This window comes from Suncus etruscus, chromosome 10, assembly GCF_024139225.1.
Source record: "Suncus etruscus isolate mSunEtr1 chromosome 10, mSunEtr1.pri.cur, whole genome shotgun sequence".
Classification (NCBI taxonomy): Eukaryota; Metazoa; Chordata; class Mammalia; order Eulipotyphla; family Soricidae; genus Suncus; species Suncus etruscus.
Window position 1 is genome coordinate 40268139 of NC_064857.1, and position 19047 is coordinate 40287185.

Genomic DNA, 19047 nt, shown 5'->3' on the forward strand with positions numbered 1-19047 from the left:
TGGATCAGACAGTCGTCCCACCAGCAGATAAAATAATCTTTAAGGATCATTCATTTGCTAGTGCAGTATTTTCAATATTAAACATTGTAAACAGAAGAGCAATATGAATTATGGGTAATGGTTTATAATACATGGGATTTATAAGATGAGGATCTTGATTGAAGTTTATTCCTTTTACTAGGGTGCTGTTACAAACTAAATTTGAGTGGTTAAATAGAAAACTGGCTATCAGTTATTAAAGTTGGATTAAGTCTGAAAATAAAATAGTACAGTGGGTAGGGTGTTTGCCTAGCATACAGCGGACTCATGTTTGATCCCCAGCATTCCATATAATCTCCAGAGCCCATCAGGAGTGATCCTTGAATACAAAGCCAGGAGAACTATCTGAGCATTATTGAGTGTGGCCCAAAACTAAAATTAAAGGTCAGTATTCATGTAATCTAAGTCAGGAACACTTAACTGAACATAAATGTAATACACAATTCCAAAATCATTTTTTCCAGGTTAAATACCCATTTGCTTGAGTGCTAGAACGTATTCAGTGCTTTTTCCTGTATGATCTGTCTTGGACATTTTTAAAACCTAATCTGTAACATCATTTCCACTTGCTGTATAAAGAACAGCTGACACAGAGGTATTGAGTGACTTGCTCAAGGTCATAGAGTTGGATTTTTTGTTATAGATTAAATTGTATTCTACAAAAATTCTTATAGTGAATTTCAACTTTCTACTTTGAAATTGGAATACCTTTGGAACATAGAAACAGGTCATTGCAGATTGAGGTAACTTGAAGTCCAACTGAAGTTGGGTTCTCATAAAAAGATTACTATAGCATGAACATAGGGAAAATGTCATGTAAAGACTAGAATTGTACTTTCTTAAGCAATGAAAGTAAGGCTTTCCAAACACATAAACATTTGTTTTTAAGTTTTAATTTTTGTTGTTGTTGTTATTTGGTATTTAGGTCACACCTGGCGGCTCTCAGGGGTTACTCTTGGCTCCACCCTCAGAAGTTGCTCCTGGCAGCCTGAGGGAAGCATACGGAATGCTGGTATTTGAACCATTGTCCGTCCAATTTTGGCCACTTGCAAGGCAAACACCTTACTACTGTGCTATGACTCCGATCTCTAAAAGTTTTAACTTTACATTAAGCTGAAAGGGAGTAATAGAAGATTTTTAAAATAAGTCAAAAATAGACTGAAGAGATAGTACAGAAGATAGGGTACTTGATGCATTAGGCCGAACCAGGTTTCATTGCTTTCATCCCATCTGGTTCCCTGCATACTACCAGGAGTAGTTCCAGGAGTAGTTCCTGAGTACAGAGCTAGGAATAAACCTGAGGCATCTCAGCTTAATCCATTACAAAAAAAAGTAAAAACAAGAAGTCAGAGAGATAATACAGTGAGCAGGACACTTGTTTTGTATGCAGTCCACCCTGGTTTGATCTCTGGCAAACTGCAGAGTCCCTCAAGCCAGTCAGTTGTGATCCTGAAAAAGAAGAAAGAATGTCAAATGCTATTGGGTATGGCTCAAAAAAAATGTCAAGAACATATACACATATACAATATATGAAGAGATTTCTTCTCAAAGGGTGAATGAGAGAATATAAGTTTTCTTTAAAGTCCATGGGTATAATTTTTGTTATATATTTGATAATGCCTGTGTTGTTTAAAATTCTTCATTAGAGCAAATGTCCATTATTTATTGCATTATATTATTGTATATTGTATTTTTGGATCTATTTATGTGTTGAATCTGTCTTTTGATTTCCAGAAACCCAGAATGTCTTTGCCCAGGGATGTGACCTGATAACTACAAACCAGGGTATCTGAGATAGTTACTTTTCTTTATTCACTAATTAATATTGTAGTGATATTTGGGGGGGGCACATCCGGTGGTGCTCAGCAGTTATTCCTGGCTCTGTGCTCAGAAATCGCTCCTGGCAGGCTCTGGGGACTATATGGGATGCTGGAAATTGAACCCAGGTCAGTCCTGTGTTAGCAGCATGCAAGGCAAATGTCCTACCGTTGTGCTATCTCACTGGCCCCCTATTGTACTGACATTTCCCCCTTTCTTTTCAAGTTCCATTCCAATTCTGGATACATAGAAAACTACATATTTGTTTACAGAAATGTTCCATGTGTCCTCTTCTATATAAATATCTAGGATCAAGGGTGAAGGTATGCCCTGATCACAAAAATATTTTACACAGCCTGACTGTGCCTGTCATCCCTAGATCAGTTATTTATTTCTGTACTGTCATCAAAGACCTTGAAAATGTTACATTTGCTACAATCTATGTTTGGATGAAAAAAAGTGAAAGTATCTATTGACAGATGATGACTCTATCCATATGGTGTTAAACTGAAATCTGAAAATCTAGGCAGAATAGGAGAAACCCAGAGAAATATTTATATCTATCAAATAGAAGCTAAAATAATATCACATTGGCCACATTTCTAAATAACTGCACTGCTGAAAAGTTTAAGTTCTTGGGTAAGTCTATGAAGAGTGAAGTGAAACTGCAAAGATAGGAATATTTTACTCGACAGTCATATTTTGTCTTCCCCCAAATTTTATGCTGTATATATCAGTATGTTACCATAATAGTTAGTTTCTGGTATTTGTACTATCCAGTGTGTAAACAAAGTTTTATATCTTAGAAATTATATTTATGAAGGTTAGGCTAAGTAATGTTGTAATACCAGTTACCTCTGCAATCTGTGGCTTCTCAAACAATATCCATTTTTCTTTACTTTGATTTAAGAGCTGGACAGAAGGTAGAGCTTTATTACATGCAGTCACCTTGGGGCTAGATGAAGAATTGCTGGAGCAAAGAAGAACCATTCAGGGAGAACTTGAACCTACTCTTATCCTTCAGCCTGGAGGTAAGACACATCATTTCTGTACACACAATCTCACCTATTTGTAAAGGCTTAACAAAAGTTGACAAACACAAGGCTACATGGCAAGCAGTTAGCATTTCTGTGATAGTCAGAACTTGGGGCTACCAAAATATCTTAGTGCCCTTCCTTTTCTGTGTACAATCAAATCATCTTTAAAGATTCCTTCAGTCACTATATCCAGTTCCCATATCTAGGTTTTATGCCACTGCCCCATATGGGGCAGTTTAGAACATCACCCCATATGATTTTTCTGTTCTGGAAATTTATAAAGAACAGTAAAAGTTATATGCAGCTACTTTCCCTAATATACCCAGTGTATGAACCATATTTTCTATTCTCAAGGAGAAGTATAGAAAATACTAGTCTCTGCTGAACCTAGTAATTCTAAAATCATACAAGGAAGATGTACTAGGCTTCATAGACTGGCAGCAAAAGAATTTTGTTATTTATAACTCTGGTCTCTGGAAAGTGAATATATTCTTTGCTCTCCATAAAGCCTGACATCATAGCTTAAACTTGTCTTTGTATTATGTGTTTTTTCCCATTACTTTTGGTAGCTAGGTTGAACTAGGGAGTTCTAGAATATGCTCTCAGTTGGAAAAGAGTTCCCAACTTTAGTTTTTGTTTCACTTTTTCTTTTTTTGGATCACAGCAAGCATTCAATTCTTCTAAGTAGCATAAAACCACATAACCACAAATTAAGCATTTATAAGTTCTAGCATTTATTTCTTCTAAAAAGACAAAATAAGTTAGCAAACTAAGAGAGATGAGACAGTGAATATGAACTACAACTTGAACCTCTAAGTTGGCCAGTCTTTCTTTGTTTTGACTACTAGATATCTTCTGCTTCTTGATATTTCAGGATTCCTTGGGGGAAATTTAGGGAGCCACATTTATGGGTTGGTCTATCACAGCTGTGAAATGTCTGTGTTTTTCCAGCCAATATTTGTATGATGTGGAAATACCATATTTGATTGATCAAAGTAACAACAGTCAGACTTGCTCTGCTAAACTGAAAATATTCCTAAACCTTGCTATTATAATCTGTCCTGGGAAAACTATCAATAATCTTATGTAAAAGGAAAATATTTCTTTCACTATGACATAATGAAAAAGTTTAAAATCAAGTAAAGTTCATATTGAGCTAATTGCTTACTAAGATAATCAAGGTTGACGGTCATGATGAGGCATTTTTAATAGGCTATTATATAGCTTATTTTTTTGAGTAATCAGTTTTCCAGTCCACTTATTTCCCACAGGAATTGGGGGGGGTGGTATGAGCCATATCTGGTGACACTCAGGTATTACTCCTCTATGCACTCAGAAATCGCTCCTGGCTTGGGGACCCTATGGGACGTTGAGGGATCAAACCCAGGTCCATCCTGGGTTAGTGTGTAGCAAATCAAATGCCCTACCACTTGCACCACCACCCCGCCCCTCCACAGGAAATTTTTTAACAGATTTTTTTTACCCCATGTTCACCTTGAAGACTAATTGAGAGGTGTGTTGCCTGTTTGATTTAATCAGCTCCATATTCTAGTATTCTGATTATAATTCTTTGTCTCACAGACTTTTTTTTTTCTAGTCCTATGCCCTTAGGTATCTTTGTATTTTTATGAAGTAGTAAATGGTGAAGTCAGATCCTTTATTTGTTCTTTATTTGGAGAAATTATGAAACATTAAGAGGATTCAAGTAAGCACAAAGGTTCAATCTCAAATTAGTGTTTAAAATTAGACTGTAAAATCTCACAATTAGTGCTTAATATTATTTTAAATAAACTCTTCTCAAATATTTTCTTAATTTTATTCTTTTTCTCTTGGAAAGCAAAAAAGCTATAGACCTTTCCAACATGGAAAGGTCTATTACTTCTAATAGTCCCTTTCCTATAATTACTACTTCAAAAATCATTCATTTTTTCCTTTATATCATTTTACAAGGTCTTTACCGCTATATATATTATGGATTACTATCACTCTTGCTTTTAGTAGGTCTTTTCTAATTAACAGTATACAACTTCTTTCTTTTTTTTTTAAATTGAGAACTTGTCTTTAGTAGAAATTATATCACTGGGGGAGGAGAGACAGAAACATAGAGACAATGATGGAGGGATGCTAAAAATGGTGAAAGGAGTGATGATGATAGAAGGATGTAAACATGAAATGCTACCATTGTCAATACTGTAAATCATGGTTCCTTAAATTAAAAAAATAAAGATACTAGTCAATAGACAATGTCTAAGGAATATTGATACTTTCGTGATATAATGGTTTAGTAACGTTACATTTATAAAACATAGACATTTACACTCCTATAAGGAAATAAAAAATAAGAGTGGGCCTAGGCCAAGGTGGTCAGCAAGATGGCGCTGCAGGTGGTGCAGTTGGTGCAGGCGGTTTACCTGGAGTCCAACCCTTTCCTCCTCTGCCTCAACCATGCTGTGAGTACTGAGAAGGAGGAGGTGATGGGGCTGTGCATCAGTGAGCTTTATGATGACACCAGCCCCCAAAGGATTGACTCCAAATTTGCATGCATTGGATCTGAACCAACCACAGTTGCTGAAAAGAGTGACATCATCAGAGTAATTCACATCCACTCTGTCATCATCCTGCACCATTCTGACAAAAGAAATTTCTCCTGAGCAGTTGTCTGCAGCCTCCACAGTGGCCGAGTGGTTGGCCGAGCTTATGGGCCGCTCCATGAGAGTGGTGGTCTGGTATCATTCCCACCTTCACAATCCCGTCTGGCCTTCTCATGTTGATGTTCGCACACAGGCCATGTACCAAATGATGGATCAAGACTTTGTAGGACTTATTTTTTCCTGTTTCATAGAAGATAAAAACACAGACACTTGCTTTCAATCCATACGGGCTCAAAAGAGTACAAGAAATGGAAATCCCTATTCAATATAGTCCCCTCATACAATCATCTGGAAGGTCTGCCTGGAATCGGCAGTGGAGCTGCCCAAAATCCTTTGCCAGGAGGAACAGGATGCCTATAGGAGGATCCACAGCCTTACATATCTGAATTTAGTCACCAAGATCCATAATGGTGCAGTGTTCATGAAGAGCCTATGCAGTCAGACGTCATCTATCAGCGGGCACCTCCTGCAGTGGTTGGAGGACAGACTGGAGAAAAAAACCCAACAGTTTTTGCAGGAATTGCAGCAAGAAAAGGAAGCACTTTTCCAACAACTGTCTTCTTTAGAATAAAGGAAGATTAAAATAGCCAGGTGTAATCTTCAACTAGCAACATACATTTGAAGAAGATAAAGTTGAAGGACTCACATTATATCACCACAAGACTTGTTACTAAAGCGACAGTAACCAAGACACCATGGTCTGTACACCACTGATTTTGACAAAGCTACCAAAACCATTCAGGGGAAGAGATAGTTTGGAGCAGTGGTCCTTTGTTCCTCTTTTTATTTTTCTTCATTTCAAAATAAAATATATGTAGTGGGGGGCGGAGAGGTGGCGCAAGCGGTAGGATGTTTGCCTTGCACGTACTAACCTAGGATGGACCGCGGTTGGATCCCCAGCGTCCCATATGGTCTCCCAAGCAACGAGCGATTTCTGAGCACATTGCCAGGAGTAAACCCTGAATGTCACCATGTGTGACCCAGAAAGCAAATAAAATAAAATAAAAGATATATGCACTATATGCAGTGTGCATAGGGATTTATTCATAATTTTTGTTACTATATTCTGGTCTTCCAACAGTCTTAAATGTGAACCCCTGTTTAAAATGTTTGAGGATCACTGGTTTGGAGCAATTGGACATCCACAGGCTGAAAAAAAACCTCTGGCCAAATCTTCACGCCTTATGTGCAGTCTATCACAGACTTGAACATAACATACAAAATTATCAAACTTTCTAAAAATTCATGGAAAATCTTCAGGATCTTGGGCTAGGTAGCAAGTTCTTGGCCTTCACCCTAGAAGCACAATCTAGTTGTGGGTTGTGGAAATGTTTTAGAATTAAAATGATTTCGTTATATTTCAGAATTAAAATTTTTAGTTCAGCAAAAATTTTATTATGGGTCAAAGACAAGTCAGAGATTGAAAGAAATTATTTGCAAACCATATATCTAATTAATGTAGAAGACAGCAAAAACAATGTCAATAGAAAATAGAGAAAGACGTGAGTAAATATTTTACTAAAGAGAATGTATAGATGGCAAGTAAGCACATGAAAAGATGATGACGGTGAGTCATCAGGGAATGCAGTTTAAAGTCACAGTGGCTAAAGAAAAGAAGTAAAAATGACAGATAGATGCTCTACAGCCTAGAAACCAGATCTCTCATATAAAAATATATAGCCACTCTGGAAAAGAGTTGAGAAATTTCTTAGCAAGCTAAACATATCATTACCATCTAACCCAACACATACACTCCTGGGTGTTTATCTTAGAAATGTGAAAAATTATGTTGGCATAAAATCGTGTACACAAATATTCTTTGTACCTTTATTTGTAGTGACCAAAATATTAAAAATAAACTAGTTGTCTGTCATTGAAAAATAATAAAGAAATAAAAAATAAAATCACTACTTTCAACTAAAATAAGAACAACTCTATGACTATGTGATGCTTATAAAGTTCTAGGAATACTTTATGTTATGTTACTGTTACTTTTTAATTGGGCCAGAGAGATAGAACAGCGGTAAGGCATTTGCCTTAGATGCAGGAGGATGGTGGATCAAATCCCAGCATCCTATATGGTCTCCCGAGCCTGCCAGGAGCGATTTCTGAGCATAGAGCCAGGAGTAACCCCTGAGCACTGCCGGGTGTGACCCAAAAACCAAAAAAAAAAATTTTTTTTATTACTAAAGTAACATTTAATGATAATGTAGTGTTTTCTTTTAATTAGTCAAGATTAATTTGAATTTCTAGTCTATTTTTCAACATAGCAAATTTTAATAATGACTAATAACTGTAATATTCAATTAATTTAAGCTGAACTTAAATAATCAGCTCTGTTATTTACAATGAGTTAATTATCTTACAAGGTTTGGATTGCATGTATAAATTGTATAATATTTCAATTTATAAAAAAAACTTTATATCTATGACCTAAAAGTAGAGTTTTATTTCAGCAGCCAATAAGCCAATTTTTGAGCACCTTTTATATATCAAACAATTTAATAGATTTTTCTGGATACAGAAACAAGCAAAATATAATTCTTACCATTATGGAGAGTACATATTAGAGTGTAATATTGGTAGTTTGCTTTTGAAAAAATTTTCTTTAAAGAACTGTAGTACAAAGTTATTGATAATTTAATTTTAAACTCATAATATTTTAACACCAAACCCACTACCACTGTCAATTCCCATCAACAGTGCTCCTATATTTTTTTACCTCCTACCCCTCAACCCACTTCACCTATACCCTGCCTGCCACCTTGGCAAGTGCATTAAAGTTTGATGGCTTCAGCTTAAGTCTCATGTGTTCAGTGTTATTGGAACTGTACACACCTCATATATTTTCCAATATATTTTAATAAAATAAATTATTTAATTGAATCACCATGGGATACACAGCTACAGTTTCAGTCATACAATGTCCTACACTTGTCCTTTTACCAGTCAACAGTTCTACCAGTGTCCTCTTTTCTTGCCCAGCCTTCCTGCCCACCTTTATAACAGACATTCTTCTTCTTCTTCTTCTTCTTCTTCTTCTTCTTCTTCTTCTTCTTCTTCTTCTTCTTTCTTTTTCTTCTTCTTCTTCTTCTTCTTCTTCTTCTTCTTCTTCTTCTTCTTCTTCTTCTTCTTCTTCTTCTTCTTCTTCTTCTTCTTCTCCTTCTCCTTCTCCTTCTTCTTCTTCTCCTCCTCCTCCTCCTTCTTCTCTCTATCTCTTTCTTTTGAACAGTATGGTTTATAATAATGTTAATGAAAGGATATCATACATATCACTTTAACTTCTTTCAGCACCCAATTCTTATCCAAAGTGGTCATTTTCAACCATCATTGTCATAGTGGTCCCTTCTTTGTTAACTGTACTCCTCCCCTGTTAGTCACAAACCTCCTACCATGGACTGATTCTCCTGGCCTTTGTCTCTATTGTCATAAAATTATTACTATATATGGAGAGTATTATTCTGAGTGAAATGAGTCAGAGGGATAGGGATAGACATAGAATGATTGCACTCATTTTGTGGGACACAACTTATTTCTTAATACATAACTTTATTTCCAGAAGACGATAAATTACACCTCAATGATAAATAAATCCAAAAATAAAACAAGCTTAATATAACAGTTTTATTTCTCATTCTAGATGTTCAGTGCTAGTTGATAAAGGACTATAGTTCATCAAATTAAATTCAAAAAAATTCCATCATTTGGTAAGCCATCTTAATAGGAATAATGGATATAGTAGAATTTACTTTTGTTACTGATACCTAGCCTATCATTTCTATTTAGTTCATTAACTATTATAAGCTATTTTTTTCCTGCTTGCTGGAAATAGTCAGAATGTTAATTGTAAATTAGGGGCTGAAGCAATAGCACAGTGGTAGGGTGTTTGCCTGGCATGAGGCCTATCTAAGATGAACCTCTGTTTGATCCCCCGGCATCCCATATGGTCCCACGAGCCATAAGCAATTTCTGAGCCCATGGCAAGGAGTAACCCTTGAGCATCTCAAGGTGTGGCCCAAAAAGCAACAACAACAAAAAAGAATAATAATGTAAATTAAAATGGAATAGATAAACCCAAGCTCAATTTTATTTCTGTGCTTCCAAGAATAAAACCAATAAACCTAGACAAGGAAAACAAGGAACAAAAGTCATAGGAGTGATAAAATAGTCTTAAACGAAAGCCCTATATATGAATGAGAAAATGAAAGTGCTTTAACCTGATTGCTCATACTATGTGGTATGTCTACACAATAAAGGGTGTGTAACACTGCGAATGCCAAGTGGTTAGTATATGCTCCTCTCCCCTGCACTCAGGCTACAGCTCCACATGACATTCACTACATAAGATAAATAGAAATTAAATCTATAGGGTGAGTCTTATGGAGAGAAAAATACAGCATATTCCAATATTTATGTCAGAGAGCATTGTTCAAAATAATACATAGGAGATCTCAAAGTTGAACATTCTTGAAGAAAGAGAGAGTAAAGAAAGGTAGCCTGTTGTAAGTGTCTAATAGTTCAAACAAGGACAGTTATTGCTTTCAGAATGTGTGAATTTTGTGACTTAAAAACAAAAGAATTCAGTCATACAGAAGATTTAACATGTTTGAAGAGCAAACATGAGATACAGAGATGGAAGAACATGAGATGCAGAGATGAAATATATTGGTTCTAGTCTCTGCTTTTTACTAACTGAAATTTAAGAACACTTATTGTAGAAAACAGTGCTTATTTTTTATCTAACATAATGATTTTTTTTCTCAAAAAAAATCTTGCCACCAGTTATCTAATATTTCTGCCCAGGCTATGATGGAAAAGGGCACTAGCAGTTTAGTTAATGTTACCAGAGGTCACTGCAGCAGATAATGAAAGTAGGAGGAAGTGAAGCCCAGAAAAATAAGGATACCCCTGGAAAATATAATCTAAGAGCCCCATTTTCTATTCCAAGTTTTATATTCCTTCTACTCTGCCTTCAACTTCCTGAGCATATGAGCCAGCCTGTCAAATTAACTTGAGTGTGGTTTTGATTGTTGCTTTTAAATAGCTGTGTTTAATCAAGTGACTTCTTTGAAATGAGATTTTACTATAATTTCTAATTTCTTTGTAGAGATGGCCCTATGAGAAAAAAAATAGTTCTTCTTGATGAATACCCAACCTTGGGAGAATAAATTAATGAATAGTCAATTTGACTGGTAGAAACTTCCTAAGAATGGTCTTACTGTCATACTGTGGTATGCTTGGCCATACCAAATTTGGAGAGTCCCAATCTTATTTACAATTTTTCTTTAATGGGGCAAAATGAAACAATGAAATAGCAATATAAAAGTGTCTTTCAGGCTGCAAAGCATAGACCCATACTTCCTTTACTTCACCATTTGGGAGATTATTATAAGAACACATAGTTTATTATGACAGTAATAATGAAATAACTAATTCATTAGGCTCTTATTATATATAAGCAACAAAATATATAAAAAATTTTTATAAACAATATATTATTGACTTCTTACAGCATTTTTACCAGGGAAACTGAGTTATATGGAGATAAGAATGTGTCCCAATTATCTACATAATTGGGAGGTGTCAAACATATAGAAACATCCAAATCAAGAATCAGTGAATCATAGCCGTAGTAAATAGTAAAAGTTTATTGTGTACACGCATACATATCACAAACAAGGAGCTTTCAAAGCAAAACCTGGAAAAATTTTTACAGTAAATGGATTCTGAAATGATAATGATATTGATTGAATGACTATAAAGCAGCTCAATAGTAAGTCTATTCCTCATAGTAACTGGCTATATTTGAGTTTCATTGGTTATTTCATATTAACCTTGAAAAACAGTTTAAGGTTCTTATAATTGCCAGAGACATAAACAAGAAATAAAGCAGCTCAACTTAGTCTCAAAAATGAGCTAAATTAAGCTTTGTTGATATGACTAAACTGGTTCTGTTTGCTCAGAGAACTTCCAAGGTCAGTGTTCCTGTTTGCAAGTTATTTTTTTAAATTTTAACTAAATATATAACACATCTGTTTCCAAGATCACAGCTCTTAGACAGTTTCTATTACATGATTTCCATGAGAATTGGGCATTAGGGGACTGAAGTGATAGCACAGTGGTAGGGCGTTTGCCTTACACGCAGCTCACCCGAGTTCAATTCCTCACATCCCATATGGTCCTTCGAGCATGGCAGGACTAATTTCTAAACTCAGAGCCAGGAGTATCCCGTGAGCACTATTGGGTGTGGTCCCTAAACAAAACAAAAAGAAAAACAACAGGAATTGGATATTAGGTCTCTTGAATCACTGAAAGTTTGTCTTTCTCCTCTGGTCTAATAATAAGTCTTTGGTTCTCCTTAAACCAATTATTTCTCTACTTAATTATTTCTTCTACTATGTCTCTAAATCCACTGTCACCCTTTTCTGTTTTATTCCAACTCTTTCTATAGCATATATATGGACATTCTTTCTAGGGTGTGTTGTATTCAGATTTTTAGTACTACATCTGATGGGTTTATTTGTCATTATCATGTGAAAAGCATTTTATTTTCAAATTTTTTTCATGGCAAGTATGACAGATCATCCCTTTACTACTTGTCTTTTATTTTGAATTATTATAATAACTTATCACTGGATAATGGGTGGGTATCAATTAAATGGTCATATCCACCTTCTCAAATAGGTTCAGGAGAAGATATTTAGAACTGTAATGGCTTGTTAGTTATTTGATATTGCATTTTCATAAATATCATTGCAACTTTATAAATTAAAATTGGAAAGCCCATCACTTAGCAAGTTTCCAAGGGTTTGAAACATAGGTTCTTTGAATTTTTTGTGCATTGAATATCAAATGATTTGGAGTCAGAAAGATAGATTATTATATAGGGAGATGAATGAATGAACCAGAATGCAGCAAAGGGAACTTAGAGCAATGGAATAGAGTGAGAAGAAAGGTAGAAATTTTTTAAAGGTGGATTTACAAGTGGAAACACATTACTTTTCTAGGGCTAATAGTAAAAATCACAGACTGACTGACTTAAGCAATGGAAATTTACTTTACTACCATTTTGAAGGCTGGAAGTCGAAGATTAAGATGTCAGCAGGATTGGTTTTCTGTGAGACCTCTTCTTGACTTACCCTCTGCACACAGACTGTTAGTATCTATTATCTTTAAAGTTTTTAATCCCATTTAATCACACCCCTACTCATATGACATCATTAACTCTAATTATCTTTAGTAAAGCACCTGTCTCCAAGTACTATATTTCTGGAGTTAGTGCTTCAACATATGGACTTGGGGAGACACAATTCAATATTTAACACATTCACACTTTTTCTTATATTTTGGATCATAAGAGACTATATTCATTTTCCTCATTCTTATATAATATATAAATTAATTTTAATCTCTCCTAATAGCTAATTAAGACAAAGAAGTAAGTATATTTCTTTGATGTTTTCTAGAAAATATTGGAAGGATGCTATTAATTATGTTCAAGAAAAGGATAATGTATAATAAATGTACAAATAATATGGGGCAGAGATTGGACATAGTTTTAAATTTCAAGGAAAAAAATCTTATATGAGAGATAAACCTCAGCAAGTATGTACTTAAATAGTCTTATTGAAAATATTTATATTATTTTTTTCAATTTAAAAATTAATTATCTGTTTTGTTTTTAATGATATGGTCAAGAATATGTACAGAAAATATTTATACTATTTAACATAAAATATTTCATGCTCACATTTGCCTTCTTTTGATATAATTTTATGCTTGTATGACAAAAAACTAGGGTGGAAGAGACCTTCTTTCTTTAAATAAATAAATAAATAATAAATAAGATGTAATATACTTCAGTTATCAACATTATTTGTAACATTGACAATAATGTCAAAAATTTTACTGAGCTCTAAAATTTGATAAATTATATGTTAGCTTTATTCATAAACAAATAATCAACATTCAAATTACATGTATATCTCTTGAATTTATATTTAAAATACAAATTTGAAATTAAAATGTATGCCCTCCCAATCTCTCAAAGATTTCATTGACTATCTTATTAGGGATGATGGGAGAAGTATGATTTGGGGAATTAGAGCTACCATAAGGCCCTAAATAAATTCCAAACACTGTGAGTTTCTCTTTCCACAGTTATAATATGCAAGTGAAATACTTTCTGCAGATATTTTCAGAAACAACAAAATTTTGTTTTTAAATGTTCAATTTGCAAGTCATTCCCCTGAACACCATAAGAGAAAAAAAAATGGTCTTTGGAAATAGGAAAGAGAAAACAAAAGCTAGAAAAAAAAAAGGTTTCACATAAAGGTCTGAGGAGAGGAGGAAATTAAGTCCCTTAAATGTCCTTCCTTTCTTTGGGAAGCTTGGCATGCAATAGTGGAACTAAATTTGAGCAAGTTCCTAAAGTCATTGCAGGTCAAGCCATGTTGTTGGAAGAAAGACAATCAAGAATGAAAAGCACAATTTAGATTTTGGTTAGTTATTTTTAATTCAAAAGTTTTTCCACCCCAAATATGTTCTGTATCATAAATTTTAAATGTAACAGTGACCCCTTTCAATGTTACAAAGACAGTTCTATAAAATCACTCCATACGCCTTGGAACAGGAAGTCCCTCCTTACCTGCACTGTTGAGTAACCCCAGAGACCAAAGGAATGGTGATGACCAAGAGAGAACTGGAAGAGTTTGATTGCCATGCCTAACCAGTATTGCTCATTACCAGGCTGCAAAGGGAACAGATGAAGTTGAGGATGCTTGACTTGTTCCTGTGGCCTCTGTTCTAAATCTGAACTTCAGTATCTGAGTCCTCAGTGCAGTCGAGTCCTAAAGACGAAGGACTATAGTCACTATAGCATCAGAAAGGTAGAAACCATTGTGATCTGGGGTCAACCCACCAATAGTTATTCTAGATTGTTGTTGTTAATGTTGTTGCTTTTCTTTTTTTTTTTTTTTATTTTTGGGCCACACCCGGTAACGCTCAGGGGTTACTCCTGGCTATGTGCTCAGAAGTTGCTCCTGGCTTGGGGGACCATATGGGACACCGGGGGATCGAACCATGGTCCATCCAAGGCTAGCGCAGGCAAGGCAGGCACCTTACCTTTAGTGCCACCACCCGGCCCCAATGTTGTTGCTTTTCAAATTGAAGGGAAATCTCCATCATTTAGTGCATCTCAGTCCTTAGTACAAGGGAATTTTTGCTTAGACACATGGGAATTGGAGGAGAAAATTTGCCTTCAATGATTTCAAGACATCTGTTTCACTGAAAAAATAAATGCATATTTGATCTCTGATGATACCCAGAAACAAACAGCCAAATTAATTTATGTTACTAACACTGCTGGAGAATTCAGAAATTGTTTCCAACACCAAGTTATAAAATCAGAAAGACTCAACATCTGCTTCGAAGACAAGAAATAAACTCACATGCTCACAAAATATAAATAACTTTACAAGGACCTCTTTGAAATCGTCGAGGAGGTTGTGCCTATACATTTCCTAACAATCCAAGACTGGTAAATAGAAATTAGTGCATGTGATTGCTATTTAGAGAAGTGTGCAGTGACAAAGTGCTTCCTTTGCTTACTGACTTTTCTTTATTGCTTAGTTTAGTGAATGTAAAATGTTTCATGAGAAGAGACCATCTGTTTTTGTTTTCCACTATACCTATCAATAAATATTTGTTGAATGGATGAGTTTGAGACCTTAACAATTCCCTGCAAGACTGATTTTTCCCCACATGGTGTTGTAGAGAATAAATGAGGTAATATATTAAAGCACTTAGCAGACTCTAACTTCTCAGGGAATTGAAAGCAATAACAGGATACCAACAACCAACAGAGGGCTTCTGTTCTCCATCCTCTTCTTACTCCCTTGATCTTGTCCTATATCAGAGGTATGAATGTGGACATCTCTCACATAAACAAAGCATATCCAACTTTGTGCCCTCGCAGTAAAGGCATGTCCAAGAATCAGACTCAAAACTTACCTTTCTATCCTAGAGCGTGTTCAAATGACTTAATCTTGTGAAATCTCTTTGTATGTTTTCTTATTCTAAGATATGTTAATGACTTAATAAAGGTGTGAACTCCTGTATTAGTGACATAAATGTTTTGATGTGCCTACCTTCCTCTCTTAGACAAATTTAAGGTCATCTTGAAGGGTTTCAACAAGTCCAGGTTGCAAGTTTGTCGTCCATTTCTGAGAAAATTCTAAAAAACTAAGTAATTCTAAAAAACTAAGTGAAACTTGTGAGGCGATGCTGTTTCCCAAGATATGCTTAGTTTCTTTTCTTTTCTTTTTTTTTTTTTTTTTTGGTTTTTGGTTTTGGGGTCACACCCGGCAGTGCTCAGGGGTTACTCCTGGCTCTATGCTCAGAAATCTCTCCTGGCAGGCTCAGGGGACCATATGGGATGCCGGGATTCGAACCACTGACCTTCTGCATGCAAGGCAAATGCCTTACCTCCATGCATCTCCCCAGCCCCCTATGCTTAGTTTCTTATTCCATTACTACAGGATACAAATGACAGAACAAAAGCTCACCCAATTCTAATGGCAATGCTGCATATAAAAAGTGTTGTGAGAAGATACTCCTAAGTCAATAGATTCAAGAGTATGAATGAATGTTTATAATATTAAAGTTGAATTGAGATAGAAGACTGATGGTGGCTGGATGTGGGGGTTTCCAGGCAGAGTGCTGATTGCTCTACCTGTAGAGTCTCCACCTGGCTGTGCTTCTTCTGGGGAAACTGAGGACTGAAGGGAGCCCTGTCCTACTCTTCTCTGTCTTTCCTGAACTCTGGAAGCTCTCCTCAGAGCCCTGGGAAGCGAACCCCAAAGAAACTACACTCAGAAGCTACCCAGCGAGCCAGTGAGTGAGTAAGAAATGTCTGGATGTGGGGGTTTCCAGGCAGAGTGCTGATTGCTCTACCTGCAGAGTCTCACCTGGCTGTGCTTCTTCTGAGGAAACTGAGGACCTGAAGGGAGCCCTGTCCTACTCTTCTCTGTCTTTCCTGAACTATGGAAGCTCTCCTCAGAGCCCTGGGAAGCGAACCCCAAAGAAACTACACTTGGAAGCTACCTAGCGAGCCAGTGAGTGAGTAAGAAATGTCTGGATGTGGGGGTTTCCAGGCAGAGTGCTGATTGCTCTACCTGCAGAGTCTCCACCCAGCTGTGCTTCTTCTGAGGAAACAGAGGACCTAAAGGGAGCCCTGTCCTGTCTTTTCTGAATTCTTGAAGCTCTCCTCAGAGTCCTGGGAAGTGAACCCCAAAAATACAGCATTCTGAAGCTGCCCAGCAAGCAAGTGAAAACTACGCCTGTCCAGTGGGGCCCGACTGTGAAAAACTGTGAGTGCTGCCTGTGTGTGTCTCTCTACTATCCTGTTGTGTGAACCTCTTGAGAGTGGGCTGAAAAGAGACTCCAGAAGGCACTTATCTCCACTTCGCTACGCAGCCGTGCGCTCTTTCTTAAAAAAGAACACCATCACAAGAATTAAAAAAAAAACCACACTAAGAACTGTGTTGGATCACAGAAGCAAGAATTTCTCTCCAGACTGTCTTCTCTGCTGCGTGCTCAGGCCTAAGATTTGATCCTGTGTGAGGCTTCATCCACGGAGGACTCCCCTACCTTGGAGGCAAGTCGGCCCATCCAGAAAGGGCAGAGCCAAAGAAGTGTGCTGCCTGCATCATATAACCAATGAATACCACCACAACACGTAGAAAAACCCACAATACAAATGTGACAATGGGGAAACAACGCAGGCCAGCATCAGACATAGAGAATGAAGATGACAATTCTGATGACCAGATAATGACCAACCAACTAATCAACCTCTCAGATAAGGACTTTAGAGTAGCAATATGGAAGATGCTCAAAGACCTCAAAGAAACCATGGATAGAGTGGAACAGAACACTAATAAGAATCAAGAAAATATGAAGACAGAAATCACAAAACTCCAAACTGAAATAACATGTCAACTAACAGGCCTGAAAAAATCAGTAAACGAAGTGAATGACAAAATGGATAAGCTCTGGAACAGGGTATCAGAAGCTGACAATAGACTTGGTGCTGTGGAAGATGAGATACATAACAATTCCATACAGCAGGAGAGATTGGAAAAAAAACTTAAAGCAAATGAACAGACAATGGAAAAATTAGTCAAAGAATGGGAACAGATGAAAATAGAAGTCTATGATAAGATCAACAGAAACAACTTAAGAATCATTGGAGTCCCAGAGACCCAGGAAGAAAATTTCCAGAAAGAATCAACGGTCAAGAACATAATTAAAGAGAAACTTCCAGAGCTAAAGAATATATGTGATCAAATCCTGCATGCTCGAAGAGTACCAACCAAAAGACACCCAAGAAAAACCACCCCAAGACACATCCTAGTCACAATAACAAATCCCACAGATAGAGACAGAATTCTGAAAACAGCAAGATCAAAAGGGGAAATTACATTCAAGCAAGCATCCTTGAGATTTACAGCAGACCTGTCACCAGAAACACTCAATGCCAGAAAGAAGTGGTGGGATATTGTGACAAGACTGAATGAAATGAATGCTTCACCTAGAATACTGTACCCAGCAAAACTCACTTTCCAGTTTGACAGAAGAATACATGGTTTCACAGACAAAAAACAGCTCAGAAACTTTATAGACTAAAAACCAGTCTTAAGAGAAAAACGGAAAGACCTAACTTAAAACAAGACTACCCAAAAGACACACCAAATTTCGATATAAAGATGGCATTAAATCCCAGGACAATTCTTTCTCTCAATGTCAATGGACTAAATGCACCAGTTAAGAGACACAGAGTGGCTAAATGGATCAAAAAACTCAATCCAACCTTCTGCTGCCTACAAGAAACGCACCTGAATAGTCAGAACAAACATAGACTCAAAATAAAAGGCTGGAGAAAAATTATCCAAGCAAACAACACCCATAAAAAAGCTTGAGTAGCCATACTAATATCAGATAATGCAAACTTTGTACTCAGGAGGGTTGTAAGGGACAAAGATGGACATTTTATATTAATCAAGGGGTATGTAGAGCAGGAAGAAATAACTCTCCTAAACATGTATGCACCAAATGAGGGGCCAGCAAAATATTTAAAACAGCTGTTGACAAATCTGAAAAAAAATATCAATAACAACACAATAATTGTGGGGGATCTCAACACTGCTTTGTCAACACTGGATAGGTCAACCAGACTGAAACCCAACAAGAATATACTAGACCTGAGGAGAGAAATGGAAGAAAGAGGCCTAGTGGATATATATATATATATATATATATATATATATATATATATATATATATATATATATATATATATATATATATAGGACACTCCATCCCCAGAAACCTGGATACACATTCTTCTCCAATGTACATGGGACATTCTCCAGGATAGACTACATGCTGGCACATAAAACATACCTCCATAATATCAAGAGGATAGAAATTTTGCAGACTAC

The 19047-nt window shown here is 36.2% G+C and overlaps 1 pseudogene; it reads left to right on the plus strand.

Moving 5' to 3' along the window:
• Nucleotides 1-5266: 5266 nt before the first annotated feature.
• Nucleotides 5267-6116, plus strand: LOC126020485 (lys-63-specific deubiquitinase BRCC36-like; annotated as a pseudogene).
• Nucleotides 6117-19047: the final 12931 nt, after the last annotated feature.